General features: G+C 32.9%; 1 pseudogene; it reads left to right on the top strand.

Moving 5' to 3' along the window:
• Positions 1 to 1,810: 1,810 nt before the first annotated feature.
• LOC129875599 (uncharacterized) lies at positions 1,811 to 23,394 on the top strand (annotated as a pseudogene).
• The last annotated feature ends 1,906 nt before the right edge of the window (positions 23,395 to 25,300 follow it).

Genomic DNA, 25,300 nt, shown 5'->3' with positions numbered 1-25,300 from the left:
CGAAAGTCACCATAATAACCAGCTGATTTAGTCCTCTTACATTAGCCTCTGTCAGAATCTCTCTCGGGCTGACGTCCTCTATGCCGGTCTTCCACCCCTTGTGCGTATGCCTGTACCTGGGTGATATCCATGCCTGGATGAGAAGCCATGGCCATACAACTATCAATTAAGTAATGGTCCAACCCCATCACATAGCGATGCACCCTATTAGCCATATTCGCTACTATAGTGGGCGCATGCCTTGCCAACGAGTCAAACTCTAGGCTATAGTCTTTAATGATCCTATCATTCTGCCTTAACTTTAAATATTTATCAATTTTTGCTCGTTTCATTTCTGGAGGTAGAAAATGGCCAAAGAAAGCTTCTACAAGCTCATCCCAGATTGCGGGAGGAGCACCCTAACCCCTCGATAATTCCCAGGACTCATACCAATTAACGGTTATGTCACGCAGCCGATATGAAGCCAATTCGACCGACTTCATCTTCGAGGCCCTGATTATTCACAATGTACGCTACATCTATTGAATGAGCTCTTGTGGATCCTCTACAAGTCTCGATCCATGAAACTCTAGAGGGTTACAGGCTAGGAAGTCACGGACCTTTAAACTATCTTGTCTATTTGTATCATCTACTCCTAACCCAGGCCTTCGAGCTTGCCCTGCCATTATCTTAGTCAATAATTGCACTGCATCTCTCATGGCCCTATCTTTCGGCCTTGGCTGTGGAGTTGGAGGCTCAGGCATTAGAGTTTCAAGACTGGTAGCTGCTGCTGTTCTAAGCTCATCTGAAGGTGGCGGCATAGTAGGGCTCGCTGATTGCAGCACAATCCCCGGCATAAACTGGGCACGAGCCCTAGTAACCCTCGTGATCTGGCTAGTTTCCCCCACTACAGACTTGCCCTTCTAGGCAGTTGTTTCTTTCATTAGAGACATCACTATAAGCATAATGATATGTTAATGAAAGATCATCCTAACAATATAGCTCTATTGCACGATGTAAGATAGAAAAGAGGGACAACATCCTAAATGCCCTGTAGCCTCCTGTTTATAGATGTGGTGCACAACACACCGATAAACAAGACTCTACTAGACACGGTATGTAGATACTCTAAGGACGAACTGCTTTGATACCACTTCTGTCACGACCTAACCTCGTAATCCGCGACTGGGGTCCGACTTGGACCCTGTATATATACCTATCTGTTGTAGTCAAATCGAGCTATGCACAAAGTGATACTACTTACAAAATCCCAATGAGTTAAAACTTTTTTTTGTATACGTGTGGCCCCTTCCATTTGAACCATATCATGAAAAGACATGCAAGCCGACAAGGCTGCTATAACATTAAAACATTTACAACATGCCGTATAGGCACAATCGAAATGAACTCACAAACAACCCACATACATATGTCTACAAACCTCTAAGAATAGTAACAGCAACATATGGCGAGATAGAGCCCCCGCCGTACCCTTGAATATATAAATATATACATAGAAGGTCTAATACCCAATGGCTTGGTTCCAATTCATATACCGTACCCGACCCTTTATGGGACTCAGTGTCATTATCATATACCGTACCCGGTCCTTTATAGGACTCGATGTCATTATCATATATCGTACCCGGCCCTTTATAGGACTCAGTGTCATTATCATCCACGCACAGGTGGATCATTATTTGAAACTTAATAAGGTAGTCATATAGACTATCATTCGTGGATCAGGATAATAATCATCTCAGGTGCCCTTTGAGTGCCCTTAGGGCTACATTAAGTGAAGTCTTAGGAGTTGTAGACATATTTTATTGTAATGCCAACCGGCTTAAGGAAATCAAGGACATCTATCATTACAGAGTCCCTAGGAATGGGAGCTTATAGCCCCACTACTAATCGACATATAGACGGTTCAGGGAAGGTAGCTCAACTACAATGAGAGTTTTCCCGCCAACGAGTGAATAGGAGACATATAGCATATTCAGAACTTAGGAATAGGAGCTTCAGCATCAAAAAGTGAATAAGAGGTATAGTTCCTGTTTCCTATGTGTCCAATTACTATCTCACGTATAGCAGGTTCGAGGGTGATAGCTCAGCTACCTTAAGAGCCTTAGCATTTAGGAGTGAACTCGAATCATGAATTATACTCAGAACTTACAACTGGAACTACCTCTACACTCATATCATATCTCATTTCATTTATAGTAAAGACATCCCAAAAGAAAGAAGCAATAGACTCTACATATATTACCTTTTATCATATAGAAGCCTAAAAGGGCAGTAACTCAACTATTTCAGGAGTTCTACCATTACAAAGTGGATGAGAACTACGAACTATACTCAGAGCTTTACGAATGGAAATATCCCCATATTTCATATATAAACCATTTATAACTTATATCTAAGACATGCCAAAAGAAAGAAGAATAGCCTTACATACCGCTTACAGACTTCCCTTAATCACGTCCACGTCGTCGTCCTCCAAACCTATTTAACATAGAAGCAATGAAAGTATCAATAACTTTAGACTTTTCAGCGCCTTAGATTACCTACGATTATTCATAGAACTCGTTTCCTCACTTGCCTTCTCGACTAGTTCCTTAACTAGTTAAAGAGTTAGCGAAAATTGGGCAGCATCTCCCCTATAATGTGCCCTATATGAATTTCCAATTATACTCCTAATAGCTACAGCCAACCAACAATAATATCCTGTAGAATATATATACAATTCACATTAATCTTATACCACATAAACTCCAAACGATTCGCTCAAAACTACGATACCAAAATAAGGTTTCTAGTTTCTGTTTTGCAAACCCTTTAACCGTACGAAGAAGGGGGGGTCATATGGATGCAACCAGAATATACCCCACCTCATTTAGGACACATTTAGGCCCTGCAACACACATCACACAACCAACAGCAGCCTCCACACACATAATGCCTCATTTTGACTATAATTTAACTATGACGACTTCAATTTTGATCGTTTCTATCGTCGAGCATTCCACGACCTTTTTTATACTTCCAGCAGTATACAAGGTCTATAATACACTATATAAAAACCCCATAAAGTCCAAATTTAAATGAGAATCCTTACCTTACCTGAAATTGGCCAAAGCTAGCCAAAATTGCACCTCAGAACTTCTTTAGTTGCGCTGAAACTGCGTGGACTGTTTTCTATCCATTTTGTCTGCACCAAGCGATGATTTTATACTTATAATACCTCCATATAATTATGGTATATTCTGAATAATTAATTTACGGAACGAAATTGGGACTTACCTAATTTTTTTCCTCCTAGCCGCCACACTTTTCTCTCCAAGTTTAGGGTTTATTCTTGACTTTTTTTGCTGAAGTTTAATGAATGAAAGCTGAAGTTTAATGGATAATATATATATATATAGGTGGTCTTAGGGGGTGAAATGTGTCATCCCCTAAGGGGGATACGTGTCCAGCACCTATTGGGCCACCATATCCATGCATTGAAGGAGGGGCTGCCACGTGGTAGTGTGGGCCACCTCCCCCAAGCAGGTGTGTCACCTACTTGAGCTCAAACGGGTGGGTCACCTACTTGCTTGAGGTGCTGCCATGTGTCACTTCCTCATTGGCTGCCATGTGTCTTTTTTTTTCCTCTTCCTCATGGGTTCGTAATCTCGTCTTATTTTAAGAGCCTATGTAATCCGTGCTACGCAAGCTTGGTATGTACTCAAATAGCTTAGGTATGTAAGACTTCTAAGTTAGTAGATTATGTAGGTAAATCGAGTCCTACGACTCATTACTTGGCCTCCAATTCTTTCTGAATCCTTATGACTCTATGTCCAACCTTCTCTACTATGGGGTATCACATTCTCCCTTCCTTAGAGTCATTTGATAGTGTCGTAGCTTATACGGTTCTCATAATAATATCTAAGGAACTTAAGAGATATTCCAAGTTTAAAAGTGTGGAGTGTAACAACAAGTATCCCAGAGGAATCATGGTTTACTTTATTCCTATGTCTATTCTAGCTTTGATTTTCATTCGAGGATGAATGATCCCACGGGGGAGATATCGTAACGCCGACAACTTTTAAGGAAAGATTCAATCCCTCCTCCATTTGGTATAAGCCCAAACCTGAAGATTTATAACTTTTATATGTATGTTAAGGTTTAGTCCTATGTATTTGAAGTGTACTATATATGATTTATGGTTATAAGAAACCTTAAATACCAAGCCAAGTGCAAAGCTTTTCTACCGACTAAGTCTTCACATGAGTTTATATAAGGGTCAACTTCGAATGATCACATCTCCAATAATATAAAGTTTTAGGTGTCCTATGACCTATCAAATTAAGAGTTTTGAGTCTTCTTTTCAACGCCATCAAGTTTGCATTAATCCGAGTTCAGAGTAAAATGTTATGAACATTTTACCAAAGACGCTGCAAGCTGTTAATGTCTGACAGGAAAAGTGATGGCCTATTAGACTTGGCCGTCACATTTAGGCAGAAAGGCCCATTTTGGGGCCATTTTTTATGACCTAAGTGACGGTCTGTCACTCAAACGACGTTAGACGACCAAATTTCATCTATTTTCATCTTTTTGAGGGTATTTTTGTCCTAAAAACCTTGAAGAGTTGTCTAAATAGCCCTAAACGTGTAGGAAATCAGTTTTCATTATTAAAGCCTCTCATTCACTCCTAAATTTCTACGTTCCCAACTCCCTCAACTCAGAAACTACCGCAAGAAAAGCAAAAGTTAGGGTTTCTAGTTTTCCAATGAAGTTCTTCTTTCAAGCTTCATTCTCTCAGGTATGTAAAGCTTCAATTAGAGTATTCATTCCACTTTCATGCCTAAATTATTGTGATTATATGATGAATTGTGTTTAATTTTAGGGTTTTACCCAATCTTCTTCGAGCTATGATTTTTCTGCAATGTTAAAGTTTTTATTAAAAATTTCTTATGTATCTCATTGAATTACCATGAACTATATGTTTTCTTATATGATTGTGATTCTCCAAGCATGTGTCAAGGTTATTTATGAAGTTATTAAAGCTATTTTTTAGTATTTATAGGTTATTCATGATTTCAAGTTGTCTCATGTTTAAAGTCACATGCATAGAAGTAAAGATATGTTTAAGAAAGATTTATTTGAGCACTGTCGCACAACACTTATGATTCAAGATATGATTTTTTGAGCTTAGTCTCACTTATGATTTATGATATGAATTTTGAGCTTAGTCTCACTTATGATTAAGATATATGGACAGTTTTTATACTTATGAGCTTTAATATGTATTTATGTTGTTTTGGGAGGACTATTTATCACCGAGTGGACTATAGGGATGAAAGTTTTCATTAGCGTCTGTGGACCTTTAGTAGCAATCCCTAAGTCGCATAATCATTCATCACTTTCCTTATATCAAAATGAGGAGTTAATTTTAATTTTTATCATTATACTAGTGAACTTATTCGTGCGTCACGTGGTTTACAAAATTATGAAACGATTTTTTGAAAGAAATTAGTCGAGATATATGAAAAGGAATTAATATTATCAAAACTTTCACTATAAAATTATTTATTACTATATAGGAGTATTATTTACCATTAATAATTATAAATATAATAACATTCATTATAAGTAATTAATATTCCTATTATTTATGAACAGTTGTTTTTTATATGTACCTCATTTCAAAGATCCCAAAAGTCTTTAAATATAGAAATAAAAATTAAAAAAAGGGAGAAAACTCTCTACTGTTAAACTTTCGAAAGATAAAGCCACATTTTGTAAGAATCAAGAAAGTTTGCTCATCAAACTTAACCTTTTTTCGGCTATTACAAATTAACATTTTTCTTTGAATGACCTAAATTTGAAGACATTAAGAATAGGAATCAAAAATGAATTGGGGTAATATAGGAATCCATACTTTAATAGGAAGAATGCTTTCAACTTCTATAATTAAATAAGGACTTTTCATTTTTCATTTTAGATTAATGGTAAGAATCAAACGGCTCTTTTATTTGAGCTTTAAAGGTGTTGTGGCCTTAATTTTTTTATTAGTCCATTTAATTAATATAAATATTATTGATCACTTGATTGTTTAATAGATTGAGTGAGAGAAATTTAAAAAATGTCAAAAAAGAAGAAAAAAGATAAATAGGATCCTTGGCCAAAGAAGGATGCCGCGTCACTTTATATTTTAATCTAGTTTTATATTATATATAGATTTTTGTTACTGTTAAAAGCTTCACATATAGTGTTTAACTTCATATAGTAATAATATTATTTATAGAATGTAAGGATTAATTTAGTTAATAGCATGTTAGCCATTTATTTATAATACATTACCTAGGATTTTAATGTATAAAGTTTATTTATCAATATGGAGTTTGAGTTGTTTAGTTCAAAGTACTAAAATATTAATGCTAAAAAGTGGAGAGTTTTTTTTTCCCTTTTTAGATAATAAATTTTGTACGCTTTTTTATTGTTTTATATATTATTTTAAGTGAAATTAAAATGATGAAACTTTCACTGTTAAGTTTTTTTGGGCCTCAAAATTTTGGAGACATAAAGCAAATGCTTTAGTAGCTTTATCCTTGAGCTAGAAGGTGAGTTGGGCCTTTCTCCACTGGAACACGAGAAAAATATTGGAAAGTTTATCAAAACAATAATATTTTAGCATTAAATAAGACTCTATAGTTATCGTTTAATTGCTTAATTATGGATAATAGCAAAATATTTGGGGAGGAGGAAGGAGAGTGGCGAGCGAATGGAGACATGTTGGGTCACTTCGAGTTAAACATTAATACAATTGAATTTATTCCCATGACCCATGACCCATAGCTTAGTTATACGATTTCTCATTAAATTTCCTTCTATACTACACAATGGGTATAGATTTACTACTCAGAGAAGAGAAGCCTAGCCTATCTTGACGCCAAGCAACACTGGAGAGATAATGTTGCTGAAATCCTTTGTTCCAGATGTCCTATAGGCAGGACAGGATCGAATTCCACCGATTGAAAGCCTTTCAATACTAAGATTCTTTCCCCTTTTCATCCCAAGTCAAGATCAGTCTTTTGGAGGGTTATTACAGTATCCCTCGCTTCTAAAATCTCCTTGGAAGAAGTGGAAAAAGAAGAAAATCACGACTTAAGTTCCGTCCCATGTTCTCGGCTCCGCTAACGTGGGACCATCCCGCTCTGGCTGGATGGTGGGACCCAGTTGAGTGAATTTTCTTGTAATTTTTTCTACTCTAAATTAATGATGATTCGGGTCGTTATGTAGAGAGAGAGCGAGTGCGAGAGGAGAGGGAAAGTGAGAGAGAGGCAATGTAAGGGAGAGAAGGGAAGTGTTTGCTATAATAACAACATATTGCTCGTTTTGGTAATATTTTAAAACTATAGCTATTTTCCATAAATAAGTTGTTAATTTTGACTAGTTTGATAATTTTTTCGAAAATATTAGTATAACTTTTATGGAAAACTATAATTATTGGACACAACAAAAAAATAAATTAATTATCCGCTTATAGCCCATCCTTTAATTAACCCCCTTTATGTTTTTTTGGCCCAAATAAACTACCCAGTGTTCCCCCTTCCTAACCTAGGCCCAATTTGCCTTTATGATAGAATCATATTATATATATATATATATATATATATATATATATATATATACACTATGATGGTGTTATTTAGTATTTATGTATTTTTTCCTACATGTCTGATTGTTCCTCAATGATATCATAACAATATGCAATATGTTGTCATTGTATTATTGAGAATCTTATAAATGCCTCATTAATGATTGAGGATTGACTTGGAGAAACAGTGATTGTTCCTCAATTATGCCATTTCAAAATCATGATAATATATGAATATATTGTGATAGTATCATTCATGTACTAGTGAATAACTTAGGAAAATCTTTATGATACCATCATAGTATATATATATATACATATACTGTGATGGTGTCATTCAATATTTGTGCAATTATCCCTGAATGACTGGTTGTTCCTCTTTAGATGTTCCACATTAAGAATTGAGGATTGGCTTTGTGAAATAGTGATTGTTCCTCAATTATACTACTTTAATATCATGATAATATATGAATATATAATGATAGTATCATTCATGTACCATCAAATGACTTAGGTTTTATAGTATATATATTTTAGTGTGATTTTCCCTGAATGTCTGATTATTCCTAAATGTACTATAACAACATATTTCTGGCTTATTTTTCTTCAACATAATATAGACTTTCAAGCTAATATCATTAGATATTTTTAATGTTGAAAATTTAGGTGCAATTACATACTTGGTCTCGATGTTTCAGAAGGGTCAATTTTGAGTTGATTTGAAATTTGTGTGACTAAATTTTCATAATTAGAAGTAGATTTTATTATTATTTTCTCAAGGTCAGAATTGATGTGTTGTTGCTCTAAATGTCAATTTTCATGATGTTGTTGCTCTAAATTTCAATTTTCATCATGTTGTAGAAGAATCACAATTTCCTTCATTGATAAAATATTGTGGAATGAAGTGTTGATTTGAATTGGGGAAGAAGGAGAATTGAGAAGGGATTATATTGGGGAAGGAAGCAAAGTTTTCCTTTTTTTGAATTGTTGAAGGAAGGAAAGTCGCGTGCTTTGGGGGTATTAATTGTAAAGAGGGTATTTGTTTATAATTATTTTTCTGCTATAGGGAATGAGCTTAGTTTTTCTAACATTTACCTAAAAAAATGTCTTTGTGACACCTATATATTCATGTGATGTACACATATATAATACACACATGGGATATACATATATACACACAAAAAGATATCATGATGCATTTTGTATTCGAGAGGTATCATGATGCATCATGTATTCGAAAGGTATCATGATACATTGTGTATCTGAAAGGTATCATGGTACATCTTGTATCCGAAAGGTATCATGACATATCATGTACCCGAAAGGTATCATAATATATCATGTACCCGAAAGATATCATAATACATCATGTAGCAGAAAGATATTATGATACATCATATATCAATTTTGTAGGTTTGTATCGCATCAATTCTAAAGTTGTCAAATTTAGATTTACAATTTTTTAGGATATATTGTTACTGCTACGAAATTTTACAATTTTACAATAAATCAAGAAAGTAAATTCTGTAAATCAATATAATTGGTTATATTGGTGCGTTAATTACATATGTCAGTTAAGAAATTGAGCAATTAATGACAATATCTAGAATTATATCTTTTATACAATTACCCCACAGCGTCGATACAAAAAAAATAACGATGTTATGTAAAGAGCAAAAGTCTCGTTGAATGACATAATATACACTTTTACTATAGCCTTTTATCATTTTTTTTGAATTTTAACTCACTCAACTTAAATCGCTTAATCATTCCAAAATTGAGATTCAGAATCCTTAAGATGTTGTCAATATAATCCAATAACATCCAATTAGAACAAATCATAATCATGGAGATTGGAAATTTATTACCTAAGCTCTGAATTTCATCAATGTCTTTCCATAGAGTTTTAGCTCATCTTCTGTACTTTTCAAACAACCAAACAATATTTTATGCGTGAAGAAACCACATTCAAGATTTTATACGAATTCTACAATAATTGTATGCAATTTTATCTTAGATATTCAATTCAAAAAAATTCAAGTGATATTGCAAGCTCAAATTTATGTTTGAGCTCAAATGAAGGAATTATCCGATCACTTTTTTTGACAAAGGAATCTGACTAAAGCGTGTAATAAGTTAGGAGCTTTGAATCAAAAGAAGAAGAAGAGATTGAGGTACCTTATAACAGTGAAGTCGACAGAGTAAGCCAACAACAATAACAATAACAACAACAATAACAATAACAGTAACAATAACAATAACAATAACAGTAACAGTAACAGTAACAGTAACAGTAACAGTAACAGTAACAGTAACAGTAACAGTAACAGTAACAATAACAGTAACAATAACAATAACAATAACAATAACAATAACAATAACAATAACAATAACAATAACAATAACAATAACAATAACAATAACAATAACAATAACAATAACAATAACAATAACAATAACAATAACAATAACAATAACAATAACAATAACAATAACAATAACAATAACAATAACAATAACAATAACAATAACAATAACAATAACAATAACAATAACAATAACAATAACAATAACAATAACAATAACAATAACAATAACAATAACAATAACAATAACAATAACAATAACAATAACAATAACAATAACAATAACAATAACAATAACAATAACAATAACAATAACAATAACAATAACAATAACAATAACAATAACAATAACAATAACAATAACAATAACAATAACAATAACAATAACAATAACAATAGCAATAACAATAGCAATAGCAATAGCAATAGCAATAACAATAACAATAACAATAACAATAACAATAACAATAATAACAATAACAATAATAAATACAACAACAATAACAACAATAACAATTATAACAACAATAACAATAATAACAATAACAATTATAACAACAATAACAATAATAACAATAATAACAATAACAATAAGAATAATAATAATAACAACAATAATAATAACAATAACAATAACAATAACAACAACAACAACAACAACAACAACAACAACAATAATAATAATAATAATAATAATAATAATAATAATAATAATAATAATAATAATAATAATAATAATAATAGTAATAATAATAATAATAATAACAACAACAACAACAACAACAATAATAATAACAATAATAACAACAACAATAATAATAATAACAATAATAACAACAACAATAATAATAATAACAATAATAAGAACAATAAGAATAACAATAACAATAATAATAACAACAACAATAATAACAATCATAATGATAAGAATATATTATGATGATAATAGTAGATATTTGTTTTCACTGTGAAATTTTTTTGAACAGATTTGCACGAGTTTGTAGCATCAAAAACTCTTGCAAGTCTTTATACAATATTATCGAGATATTATTTTGAAATTTTTTTGAACAAATTTGCACGAGTTTGTAGCATCTAAAACTCTTGCAAGTCTTTATACAATATTATCGAGGTATTATTTTGAAATTTTTACGTAATATAGAAAATATTTATATTGTATTTGTGAAATATAGTTATAATATTAAGAAAATAGATTAAACGTAGCTATCAACATTGATACAACCGTTCACACAATTTTCAGCTGATACCTATTGATACAGCTCTTTAACGCGATTCTCCAGTGATACATTATGCGCTGATAGAGGTGATAGTCGTATGATACAACCGAGTTGATATTCACATATATGTCTCTTTCATTGATACATTTGATACCCACATGATACAATTCTTTCGCTTGATACATCAAAACTATAATTATGTTTTGTAAATACATAAATAGTAGCTCATTTCGTAATTATTTGTTGGAGTAACTTTCATAAGTAGCTATAGTTTGGAGCATATTTACCGTCAGTAGTTATAATTACCTATTTACCATTTATAGTTGCTATTTGGATTTAGTTTCTAATATCATTTCAATTAAAGGTCGTAGCAGTTATCAAAAGGTTGTATCAAATTGCTTAAAGGTTGTAGCAATTAACTAAAGGTTATATTAATTTGCTTAAATGTTGTATCAATTCCCTAATAGCATGTATCTGCTCACTTTATATTCTTTGTTATCAACTTTATTACTTGTATAAATGTTTCCTACTTGTATCACTTTTATTCATTCCCTTTTAATTTCACTTTTATTCACACATCTACAATCTAACTAGCTCTCACTTGTATATATTGTTACCATGTATCTATTGTTACCAACTTGTATTTATTCGCTCTAATTTTGATTTATATTCATTTGTTTTACTGTATCAATTTGTATCGCTTGTATTCAGTCGCTTTAATGATTGTATCAATGCATACGATCTTGATTGATATAGTCACATGGATTATATGCCTTCACTTAATTTCACTATATTAACCCATACAATTAAGACATATTATATGTGCTCGCTCAATAAACTGTATTCTCACTCATACAATGAAATAGAGTGAATTCATTACTCTAATATTTGTATGGATGCATACAATCTTGATGGATACAATCATGGTAGTCGTATGCATTCAAATAATTTTCTTGAGCACAATATAACATGTTATTGATGTATTATTTAACTATGATGGGAAACTTCTTGTAAACCGGTCTGATATGATGATCTCATTTCTATCATCCGGTTCAACAGTTGCCTATATATAATTCATCGAGCTTCCTCTTATCTCGTCACTCCACATTTCTCTGTAATTAATCAACAGTCATCGTAGCTTTCTTGGCCGATAAATTGCACCAAAACGACCGTCTTCGGCCGCTGCCGCTGAATATCTGATCAATACGGATATCGTGAGCCCCTCGATTATAGCTTCTTACTTTAGATAAATATTAATTTCTTGTAATTTTGAGTTAGCTAGCTAAAACGAAAAATACTATTCAGAAACCCTAACCCTTTCCTTTAAAATTAATCATGATTATGTTCCGCTTGAAAATAGGGGATTTATCTCAAATCTCCTTTTTAAGGTTCAGAAGATTGAAAGACTGGAATTTGCGTATAGTTTGAATTGGAAGTGAAATTCAGAGACTAGGGTTATCATATCTTTGTTTGAAATGACATTGTTATAGTTGACCTATTCTGGAGTTTTTTTATTATAGAGATTGAAAAACCTTAATTCTTTTATGGGTCATTGCACTTCAAGCAGCCCATATTACTTGGGGTCTGGTTTAATTTTTTACTGTTTATTATTCCCAGACGGGACGATAGGTGTGGGTTAGAGGAAAATTTATATACTGTGCTAGATTCAAAGATGGTCGAGAGGGGTTGCTACAATGTTTCTATGGTTGGTGATTCCTCTGGTTGGTTTATGGGCACTATCACAGCTATTGCCTCCTGCATTTTGGTTTGAAATTACGTTGCCAAGGCTTGTGTGTGTGTCACGACCCAAATTCGGGTGTGATGGCACTCATCTCAACCCATCGAGACAAGTCAGCCTAAAACTCAACGGAAAGTAAATGCGGAAGTAATTGAGATAAAACAAGGTTTAACTTAGTCAAAAATAAATAAATAATCTCCTAAATCCCCCAAGACTGGTTGTCACGTATACAAGCCACTAATAAATTATCGAAGTACGAAAGAAAATACAGTCACAATGTCTTTGTCTCTAGAGTAGGACTAAAACATAATAAAAGAGTAAGAGGTGTCCGCTAGATGGATGTAACAGCTACCTCAACACTCAGAATTGATAACCTCGGATGTAGTAGAAAATAGTAGGAGCTCAAGCAGGTCCGGGCTCACAACCTACACAAGTGTGGAAGCAAGGGGTGAGTACCAAACAACACGGTACTCAGCAAGTGGATAACTAAAACTAAGCAAAGCTTAACAGATACAAGTACTCCTGTCCTCCCAACCGAACCTCCTTAACTACAACCTGCATAAAATCAGCCCAACTCTACACTTGTACAATAACAACAGTAATATAGTCCACAAATTCTCATCAATGAATCATACCAAGTCAAGTTCAACATACACAGAGCAATATAGGGGTAAACACAAATTCACAAATGTCAGAAAGGTGCAATGCAATGCAATGAAATGATGCATGTCTGTCCTATCGGTACACATTCGCTGAATCACAGTCCGGAACTCATGGGGGACATTTCTGTCCATGTAACCTGCCACGGAACGTGTGGCCCGTCCCCTCAACATATATATCTTGCCACGGAGCGTGTGGCCCGACCCCTTTATTTCATAATACTTGCCACGGAGCGTGTGGCCCGACCCCTTTGTTTCATATATCTGCCACGGAGCGTGTGGCCCGACCCCTTTTGTTTCATATCATTTTCAGTCTCAACACAATATGTCAGAACCAATGCAATCAATTCATGTTCATATAATTCACGATAATAACATGACAACAACAATAATTTTTCCTATCTCACATCAACATAGTCATTTCACATGCCCAAAATCACAACATATCAATTCCACCAATACATGTCATTAGATCACCATTTTATACCCCTCATCTCTATTTTTTAAGGTCAATCATACAGTCGATAATCCAGTCCAATTCTCATTACTTCCTAGTATATATGACACGGAAATACAAGCATCTATAAGCTTAAACTGAGGTTTAGAAATTCACTTGCCTTAAATAATCACGCAATTACTCCGAGACCCGAGCCTTCCCTTTTCGCTGGGTTTCCAAATAAGTATGATCTAAACAAATAATTAACCACAATAAGATTTCAAAACTAACAACACCCATGTCTAGCCTAGACCCCAAACTTACACAAGTCTATAATCAAGTTCCTAAATCTTGATGCCAATTAATAAATCAAATATTATATTATTTTTTTAAAATTTCAAGTCTAGGGTTATGGCTTAATTCCTCCAATTAACAATTAATAATATTTGTATAATTTTTACTCCTAATTAGTCACTAATGTAGCCAAATATTTAGTCATCCAATAATTCCAAAGAATTACACCCATGTTGCAGCAGCAACCAAGAACCCCAATATTATAAATTTAATGTAATTCATAATATATAATATACCTAATATTTAATTATCTATTTTAATATATCAAAATTCAGGAACTAGCTCATTCTATGTCATTGAAGTCAAATCTGAAATTTTCTTTCCGATTATGTTCACTCATGATAAAATAAACTCACATGTCAAATTTCAGCTAAAACGGATCGTTATTCGACCCCCAAATCAAGATTTTATATGAAGAACCCTAGGATCATATTTTCTTATTTCAACATTGTTTCTCCACCAATATATCCTAAAAATATATTCATAATCACATGAAAAATTAATGGAAAGGATGAGAATAATTACCTTGACGCTTTGGAATGAAAATCCCTATTTTTCTCTTCTCCTTTATTTTTCTTTTCCCCTTTCTTTTTTTTCTTCCTCCATATTTTTTTTTCTTGTTTCTGCGGTTTCTTGTTTGCCGCCGCACATCTGATGGCTTAATGCCATCAGATTGTGTGTATATATATATAATTTTTTTATTATTATTATTATTATTATTATTATTATTTATTTCCTTCTTTTTCTTTTCTAAATTAATTATGTACTAAAATGACAAATCCTACTAACCTAATTTATTAAATATAAGGAAAGTGGTATAAGTATTAAATAAATTAACACTTTAGCCCATCAATTAAATTAATTATTTAAAATCACCCATCAATTAATTAAATGAAGTTATCGAATAGTCTAAAATTTACAATTTAAATGTACGGAATGAGTCTTTTATGAAGGAAAAAAGACTCATTCTCAAAATGACCTAACGGGTCATTACAGTGTGTAATGGTACTTTTGCTAATGCTAGTGTGGTATGAGATTTTTATGCCTTGGATTTCAGCTTGGCAGGTGAGAAGAATTTCCAGCCGTAGAGAAAGGAAGAGACTTGTTACCATTGAAATGCAGAAATTGAGAAAAATAGCAACAAGAAAGTGTAGGAATTGTTTGACTTCGAATAAAGTTCAGAATCCTGGTGGTGGGAAGTTTATCTGTTCTTATTATGGGCATATATCAAAGAGACCTGATCTGGAATTGCCTGTGTGGGGTTTCTAAATTTTGAGATTTTGAAAGATTTAGTTGTGAAAGGAGAAAAGATATTAAAAAGGAAGGTTTATCCAAATAATAGGTGGATGTGTGGACAAGATTTGTTAAAGAATGGGAATTGGGTCAGGGGTTATTCTGTTCGGAAGTTGAGTTCTTGGAGCAAGTATGGCAGTGGTTTTTTCAATAAGGAGCATTGCTTAGCAGAAAAGTCATATTCTTGTGTTTATATTTTAGCTCGCAAGGCACTGATTGATTTTTTTTCTAGTATCTTATTGCTCGGCTGATTATTTTTTATGATTAGTTTCTCTAAAAATGATGATGCTTCAATGAATGCAGAGTAAATAGCAATGTTGGATAAGAGAAGGGAGAATGGGGGGAATTGTCAGGAGAGCAGATTGGAAAAATCTCAAAGAAAAGCAAAAGAAAAGAGGCAGGCTAGGTTAGAGAAGGAGCTATCGGAGGAGGAGCAAAAGCAAAGAGAGGAGGTTGCTAGATTGGTGGAAAAGCGCAAATTGCAGGAGGAACATTCGGAGGCTAAGAAAGCACATAATAAAGTGTCACCCTCTGATAAGGTACTGGAGAGTAAAAGAGAAGAAGAAAAGAGGCGTCAAGAAAAGAGGAAAGAAAAAGGATAGGAGTTCTAGCAACTCAGATATAGAAGAGCTGGATAAAAGAGTAGGCAAGATAAGTGAACAAAATAAGTGTGATGTGAGTGATAGAAAGCAACAATACAAAAATATGCAAGAAACTGTGATGATACATAATGCAGAAGTTATTCATGGTTCTAAGGGTGCTTCCACAAGCATTCATAACTATAGGAATGCTGGAACTCAGTACTTGGATAGTATGAGGGGTACCTTTTTATTATACTGGAGGTGGTGATAATTTTGGAATGTGTAATAATTCCTCTACTGTTTCAAGAGAAAACAAATCTAAAACTGTCATAGACCATATTCAAACCCATGCCTCGAGGAGGTAACTATCTCAACTAGATAGGGTATTTAGAAAATTGAACCCAAATGGGGACAACAAGAGCATCAACCATCCTGTAAGTACTTTGCCAAATCTGCCTTTTCTCTTGCTTATATCCTTCATTTTCATCAAACATATTTTCTGGTATTTCTGTTAAAATTAAATTCCCGCCAACGGATAATTTGGTGTGGCATTTTCAATGATTATTTTAATTTTGGGTTACTCTTGGCCGAATCTAACTCCATTTTCTTATCAGCAGACCAACTCTGTTCAAGAGTAAAACCTTCTTTGTTTTTGACATTTCTATATTCTGAAAGCTCCTCAATCTTATTCTGTTTCCGATCCTACAACATTCCATTAGGTAGCCTGGTCTTAACTCTTCTGTGTGATATTCATTTTCATTCAGCTCTTGGAATCACATCCAGCAGTGGTTGGAACTGCTTGCAAAATCCAACAGAATAATAGAATATATATATATATATATATATATATATATATTTATATAAGAGATGAAGTGGGAAAGGCTTCCCTCAGTACAGTGAGGGAGGAACCAATCCTTCGCTCGATCACTAAACCGCCAGTCTTAACTCCTTGAATGAGTCAACAAATTAATAAGTCCATCAATCTATAGTGGAATAGTCTTACCAGCCCGTAGACTAGTCCAGTAGTGGGTGAGTAGAGTCTGTGCTTTGGTGGACATTAGTCATCTAGTAAGAAGAAGTAGCTCCGCCAACAGCAGACGCAAGCTGCTCAGGAAGAGCACAACTCTAACTAGTGAAGGGAGGTGATCAACTCAATTGAAAGAGAGGGATACTCGCTTCTTTTCTAAGAAAGCCATGGGAGTCCACATTTGCTTGGGGACGGGTACTTCTCTTTTATCCCTTGCCTTGTTTTTTTCCTCGGCCACTCTCTCTTCTTAAGTAAGGGTTCCCCTTTCTCAAAAAAAAAGAATATGTTAATCATTACCAATACCAGGTAGAGTTTCTTTTTCTTGCTCTAGAGGAGATAGGTATTGGTAGAGTCGCATTCAACCTCGTCTTTTTTCCCTTTGACTGGTAATCACATCAGTCATAAGGTGGTCTATCACCTCGATTGGAGAGAAAAGATTTTTTTTGTTATTCTTCATCATAAGCTAATTCCTTTGCCCTCTAGTAGCAACATGCTTAACTTTCAAGATTAAGTTCTCCGAGGAATAAGCATGACCCAGCGATTAAATTCTTGGTGGGAATCATCAACTTTATAATGTTTTAATAATCGCTCATGCTTTTTAATGATCATTTTTATTGTTATGCCGGTGATGATAAGTGGATCTGGTAATTGATTTGTTCCGATTCTGATAGGTGTGCCCGATATGTCATTTCCACGATTAAATAATATTTCATTCTAGTTGTTGCCTCCAAGTCTCTTACTCCTATTAAGATTATTGAATAATCAATACTACTTCGATATATCTTTTTTACTTTTTAGCCACAGAGTCTTTGTGAATCCATACGACTTTTCGTTCTTCCATTTCTTGTTCTTGGTTTGAACTGTTAGTTGAATTATTTCTTTGAGTAAGGGGGAGAAGCTTGAAGAATGAAGCGAGCCGCGCTAGCCTAGCAACGTTTTTAGTACAGATACTCTATTTGAATTTGATTAATAGGCCCTATCCCTAGTTCAAGGACTAAGTGATTTACATATCTACCTTTCTACCTTTAGCACCTAACCGAGTGCTAATGCTAATACCAACCTTCTTGAAATGGAAGTGTAGGCTCTCCAATTTAAGAACGTCGTGATTAAGATAACTGCTTTTTCAAAATTAGTCTTTGGGTACTACCTGCCTTTAGATGATATGGGATAAAAGAAGGAGGTTGTGCAATCGAAAGTCTTTTTCTTTAATGATCAATAAATTAAGTTGAATTCTATATCTACACATACTAAAAACATAGCAAAATTAGAATATCAATCTAATCTATTTTATAGATATTTGGGCTAGAGTTGACAAACAAACAAAACCAGCAATATACTTTATTAGTAGCGCATAGAAATCTAAATGGGGCATGGCCAAGTGGTAAGGCAATGGGTTTTGGTCTCGCTATTCGAAGGTTCGAATCCTTCCGTCCCAGAACATATATATTCTCTGACAATATAGATTGCTTTTTTAACAATGTTTTGTTTAAAATCAAAATGTTAGCTTGAATGTGATTGTTGTTTCTGACTTTTTTCTTCGATGAATCATTTTTTTTTCAAAAACTGAATCGAGATGCGAAAGAATCCATATTCTCTATCATGTATTCTCTAACCCTAAATTAATCTAATTAGATTCAATTTAATTTTTGTCTAGATTTCTTGACTCTTCGCCAAGAGGTTTTTTTTGGTACTAATTAAATTCACTAAGTCTCTTAGTTCTTAATTAGTGAGGTAGGCTAAAATAGAAAAAAAGAGCAAAACTGGACTTAATTTGGACTTGCTTGGCTTTGTGCCAAGACAACTCACATTTTATAAAAATAAAAAAGACCAGGACACCCCTTCTTTTGATTTATGTTGCACAATCACATAGAATGTGGTAGATAGGAGTTAATCAGTAATGGTAAACCGTTCATTTCAATATATATAAATGATGATAATTTCTCAGTCTAGTTGTGCAAGTGGAATGACCCAACTTCTAATGAATCAAGATAGCCATTTGTTCCAGCATAAATAGTCATTATGTCACGCTCCGAGAAGGTACCCTAGACATGACCAGCACTCAGAAACCATCTCTAACTTTTGAGAGAATCACTTGGTCTCATTACTCATTTGTTCATCAGCGGAAGACTTAAGAATTCTAATGTGGACTCTCCATTAACAACATCTAATGAAAGAAGAATTTTTTTTAGAAGAAGTAGTTTCTAAGGAGAACTACTCCAATTACATCATCAAACTCTGTCTATAAAGCCTCTAATACTCTTAGATGGTGACAATGACATGTCCATGACTACCTTAAAAGAAACATAATACTCAAAAATAATAAAAGGATAGAGAGTTCCTCCGAATACAAGAAGGACTCACCAAATAGCTGAAAAATAATGATCTTTAATGATGCACCTATTGAGGATCTCTAATACCTGTATCTGCATCATAAAACGATGCAAGTCAAATGACGTCAGTACGTGGAATGTACGAGTATGTAAAATGGCAAGAAGGTAAGGACTATATCAAGAAATTCCTATCAGGAAAACTTAGCTCAGAACTCAACATCATCTCAACATTAATATGTAATGCAAATTTAAAATAATAATAAGAAATGCTTATTCAGTTGGGAGTTTCTCTAACCGACAACCATCACTTATGATCTAGCGATGATACAATAAAGCGATGTCATTGCCACATCCATCCAATACCTTTCCAGGGTAAAGGACATCATTATCTTGGATCCACTCATCGAATTCCTCTTTTTGGGACTTAAGAGGCATAGCCTCCATCCTACGCTGGCTACGTAATTCTAGGGTTTGAGTCAATTAAACTCTTACCCAACTCGGTGCTCAATACTACTCCAAAAATATGTGTTCATATTAATCTCATCATCTAATCTCATTGGACTTTAATTTAAATCATCAAACTCATCTCATTACCTCTTCATCAATCATTATATTTCAAAACCATCATTTACATCTCATCATAACATCTTTCTCAAAACTCATTTACTCAAATTTATTTAAACTCAACTCTTTTGCTCTTTCATAACTCAATAAAATACATATATAGTATTAATTCATATCACTCTTTTTATCAATGAAAATATTAAAAAGCCAACATCTTTACTCAAAATATATGTAAAAATATTCATGAACATCAAATCAATTAGAATTCATGGAAAAATAGCCATGAACAATAATTTCAATAATATGAGAGATAACAATAATAATAATATTAATGCATAAATATATCTAACTCAATAGAAGAAGAATTAATTATTTAGGATTCAAGATTTGGATAAAAATCAACTATAACTCAATTATAATGAATTTAAATATTGGTCGCATAGACGAACTCAATCTGATGCTATGAAAATCTTACATACCTTAAATCCGAAGCTTTACTTCGAATTGGAACACTCTTGGACCCTTAACCTTTTCTTCTCGCCGGTTTGTTTTGTGTACTACCCGGAGTATAAGAATCACCGGAGTAGTATTTTTATACTACTAAAGTTAAAACTATATTTGAGAAGGAGTAAAAAGTATATAGAGAGAAGAGTTGCTTAAGAAAGCTTGATGAATAAAATGAGGATATAAGGTGGGTATTTATAGGTGTAGAGGAGGGACCTAACAATAAATAAACATAATCATAAAGGATGATCTTGAAAATTCAATGGAGAATTTTGATGTCATGGATGATGTCAAATGGTTCTAGATCTTTCTATGGTAGGTGAGATGAAATCTCTTTTAACGAAATATCCGTTTTCAAAGCTGCGTTTGAATAAGATAAATTCCTTATTAGGATTTGGTGTCTCATAAGACTTGTAGATATAGAAATCTAGTTTCAGTTAGTTTAAGAATCATCCAATTTGGAGCATTCTACATCGAGATATGAATTTTATTCTACAAATACTCCATTCCGTCACAGCACTATGTCTTGCAAAGATTAATTTATTTGATCTATTTAAACTCTGAATCTTAAGATATGTTTTTCATGAAAGTTGTAGGTAATGATGTTGTGGTTAGTCAGAAATTTGAATCACCTAATTTGGACTATCCTATGAAAGGTTATGCCCAAATTACTTTAGGCATGAGAGAACATAATCAAAATACTTTAGGCATGAGAGAACATGATCAAAATACTTTTAGAACATGATCAAAATACTTTAGAACATGATCAAAATACTTTAGAATATGATCAAAATACTTTAGGCATGAGAGAACATGATCAAAATACTTTTAGAACATGATCAAAATACTTTAGAACATGATCAAAATCTTTTCATGCCTTCATATAAGGACTTTTGATAAATTAATAATTTAATGCATTTAAAAGCCAATATAAGTTAATATAAGATAGGTAATTAAATTTCAAATATTTAATAATCTATGCATTTGAAATCATGATATAAAAAATCCATAAAGTTTCATGCTTGAATTAAATAGAAAACTTTGATAATTCATTTGGACTTCATGAAAGAAAGGATCCATGAATCAATAATATTTAGGGGGTGTTACAGGTCACGCCATTGACTGCCATTAGTCATGAAAAAGTAGTTCAAGTTGAATGTCTACTACGTAATAGTCATATACCTACCACTCTTTCATCCAAACCCAATGTGTTGGCATATGATGCGAAGACACCCTTCCAAGGAGTAGGCTGCCTTCTAAAATCTTACAATCACCATATCTAACGAACTTTGGGTCGAGTGAAAAGGATAAGGAAAACATATCGATTGATAGGTATCAAACACACTCCTTTAAAGGTTTTGACATATGTTATAGTCCCCCAACCGAGCTTATCACTGACTACTCCCAATGGATAGATAAATGACTATTAAAATTGCATGCCAACAAGTAAATATGATATTTACTACTTATATCAATAAAAGTTGTTTATTATATATGTACTCTCATTTTAATATAAGTTTTCATTCGGAAACTAAAGGACGAACACTACAGATCCAAGTGTTTTTCATTCGGATTTGAAAAAATGGACTTTGTAGTGACATTTTCTCAAGATAAGAACTGATTCTACCTCATATCACAGCCGAGCAAATGCTGGAATAATGAGGTAATAATTTCTTGATACAGCACAAGACATTGTCTGTTACATGTCAAACACAATGTTTGATACATAAATACTATGAATCAGATACATCTAGTACAGAAGTTTCTACTCTATTTACTAACTATGTATCAGTTTGTATAACTAATATTTTCTTAAAATATGAAGCATATTGATGTAATATTTTACTACATTCAGAAGAAGTCCAAGATGCAGTTGGACAATCAATATCAATACACAATAACAAACTGTATTTTCAAACACGATACTATCACATTCCACTTGATATTTCTACCCAAGAAGACATGGCACAAGCATCTGTTATAGCTCATCACGAGAGATCTGTGAAGAATATAATAAAAAATTTCTCAATTTCCCTCGGTTTGTCCTAGCATTTGGTAGATGAGGTATATATTCCAGTAAATTGTGATAGGGATTTTCATTGGGTTCTGATAATAGTTGTGTTGAAACAGAGGTTCATACGCGTTTATGATTCATCATCTGGAAGAAGAAGTAGCAACCCTTCCCCAGAGATTCAAAAGATAGTAGTAATGCTACCTACATACCTTCACGATAGTGGTTTTTTTTAGAATATTGAACATACTGATTGGTCATTTCTTGATTCATACAAGAATAAATCAATCGATAACATGCTTGAAGCACATCACCCTTTTTCAGCTGAATATGTTGAAAGAATTGCTTAACAAGAAAGCGATAGCTTGTGAGTATTAACAAATATGCATATTTAATTCATTAAAATGTCATTTTTATTTTTTAAAAGTTGGTTATTTCTTTGTTTGCAGGGATTGTGGTATTTTCCTAACTATTTTTGCTGAATATCTTAGTGATGAAATTTTTATTCCAACTACTGGACTACATGCCGAATACTTCCGTTCAAGATATATCTCACTATTGTGGAATTATGGTTGTCGGAAGGTCAAGGATGGTTATGCTAGTGAAAATGACAATCCAAGAAAATCTAAGAGAGATTTCATCGCTCCTGGTCAAGGAGAACCGATGGACGTCGAGTAGTGTTTTTTAAAAAATGGTAGTAGTAGAATGCAAAATTTTATTTTGGCACCAACAGTAAATATTTTTTTTGGCTATTCAACAATTTAGCAAATGTTGTTGAATATAAATTTAGTTGTTCGTACCATAATCCTTTGTATCAGTTTCATGTCTATGGGGAATTTTGAAACTGTGGTGCGTTATACATATTAAGTGTAAATTAATATCAATTTTTGTTCATGATACTTAACCTTTCTAATATGTGGTGCATTGTAACAATGCTTATGTATCAACTATAAATCAGTCGAATGGTCTTGTATCAGTAATCTATGTATCAAACTCAAATATAAGATTAAAATTTATGTATCATATTTTCATGTATCAAACTTTACTACTTGTAATACATTTACAACTTAATGAGATTTACAACTTATATCAATACAAGTTGTTATGTATCAACCATAAATCAGTTGAAAGCTAATAAATCAATCTTCTATGTATCAACCATAAATCAGTCGAATGATCATGTATCAATAATCAATGTATCAAACTCAAATATAAGATGAAAGTTTATGTATCAGATTTTCATGTATCAAACTTTACTGCTTCTGATACATTTACAACAAAACACCTGTAGTGCCTTGTACCAAATAATCCTAAATAAATATCTGACACATTCTTTTTGTATCATAGACATATTTTGAATTTACCATTTTCACATAAATGTTAAATGATTTTATAACTTTATATGATGTATCAGTGACATTTGTCAGCTTAAATAACTTACTTAATCTATTTATTTTGCTATTTAATAAATTTTACTACATCACTATCAAGTAACTTACAATGAAAATAATTACCAACCATGCATGTATCAATTATTGATATTTAATTACTTTTCTAATACATAGAGTTTTAATCTGTTCATGGGTATCTACCAAGTAGAACTAGGTATCAAATACAACCACCAAAAGGTTAAAAATCTGTGTAGTATGAATTTTATTTAAAAAGGAACTACTACATTATAAAAATAAAAAGCAGATGTGTAAGTACATGATCCAAATCTAATGTATCCTGAGAAATCAAAATATCATTTTTCTTTGGGAATGAAATTACAAGTCTTTCTGTTGTGGCCTTCATGACCACAACGATCACAATAATTTGTGCTCGTACTTAGCTTCTCACTGGAGTTCTTTTTTCTTCCTTTCTTTGATCTTCCTGGCATCCTTTTGTATCTTTGTGGCAAGAAAACTTCTTCCAAAATTTCTTTTAAAACAGACCAATCTTTCTTATCTGGCATTGAAACCATTGGCAATTCATAAGTATTTGTCAATGCCTCTAGCTTGTAGTAATTAGAATAGTATGGGTGCATGTCTATAATGTTCTTTCTCTTTAACACTACAATTGCCTGTGGACATGTTATCTCGTCTAGTTGAAACTTGCCATAATTGCATATTTTTCTTTCAAGACACACAATGTATCTTCTACCTGATTCATAAACAGAATATAGATAATCTGATGAAGCAACAACCTACAGGAAATAATTATCACATATATGAATACAAAACTGGAAAAAAACAAAAACTATGTATCAAGAAGTTACATACTTAAAAATAACTAATGTGTACCTTCATTCTCAAATACTTCATTGTGTTTACTATTAGGATATCTTCGAATTTTCTACTCAAAGTATGTTTTGTATAAGATGCTATTTCCCTATTTTTGCAGTTCCAAGCACCAAATAACATTTTCGTCTCCTCCAAAAAGTCAATTATAGGCAACTCTCGTGCTTCAACAAGACATTCATTGATACATTCTGCGATGTTAGAAGTCATCATTCTCCCCCTGTTGATAGTTGCATAAATTCTTGACCACTTTTTGTACCCCGCATTTTTCAAATACTCTGTCATCCAGTGATCAATTTTTTCAA

This window comes from Solanum dulcamara, chromosome 12, assembly GCF_947179165.1.
Source record: "Solanum dulcamara chromosome 12, daSolDulc1.2, whole genome shotgun sequence".
Taxonomy (NCBI): Eukaryota; Viridiplantae; Streptophyta; class Magnoliopsida; order Solanales; family Solanaceae; genus Solanum; species Solanum dulcamara.
This window is presented reverse-complemented; position numbering and strand designations above follow the sequence as displayed.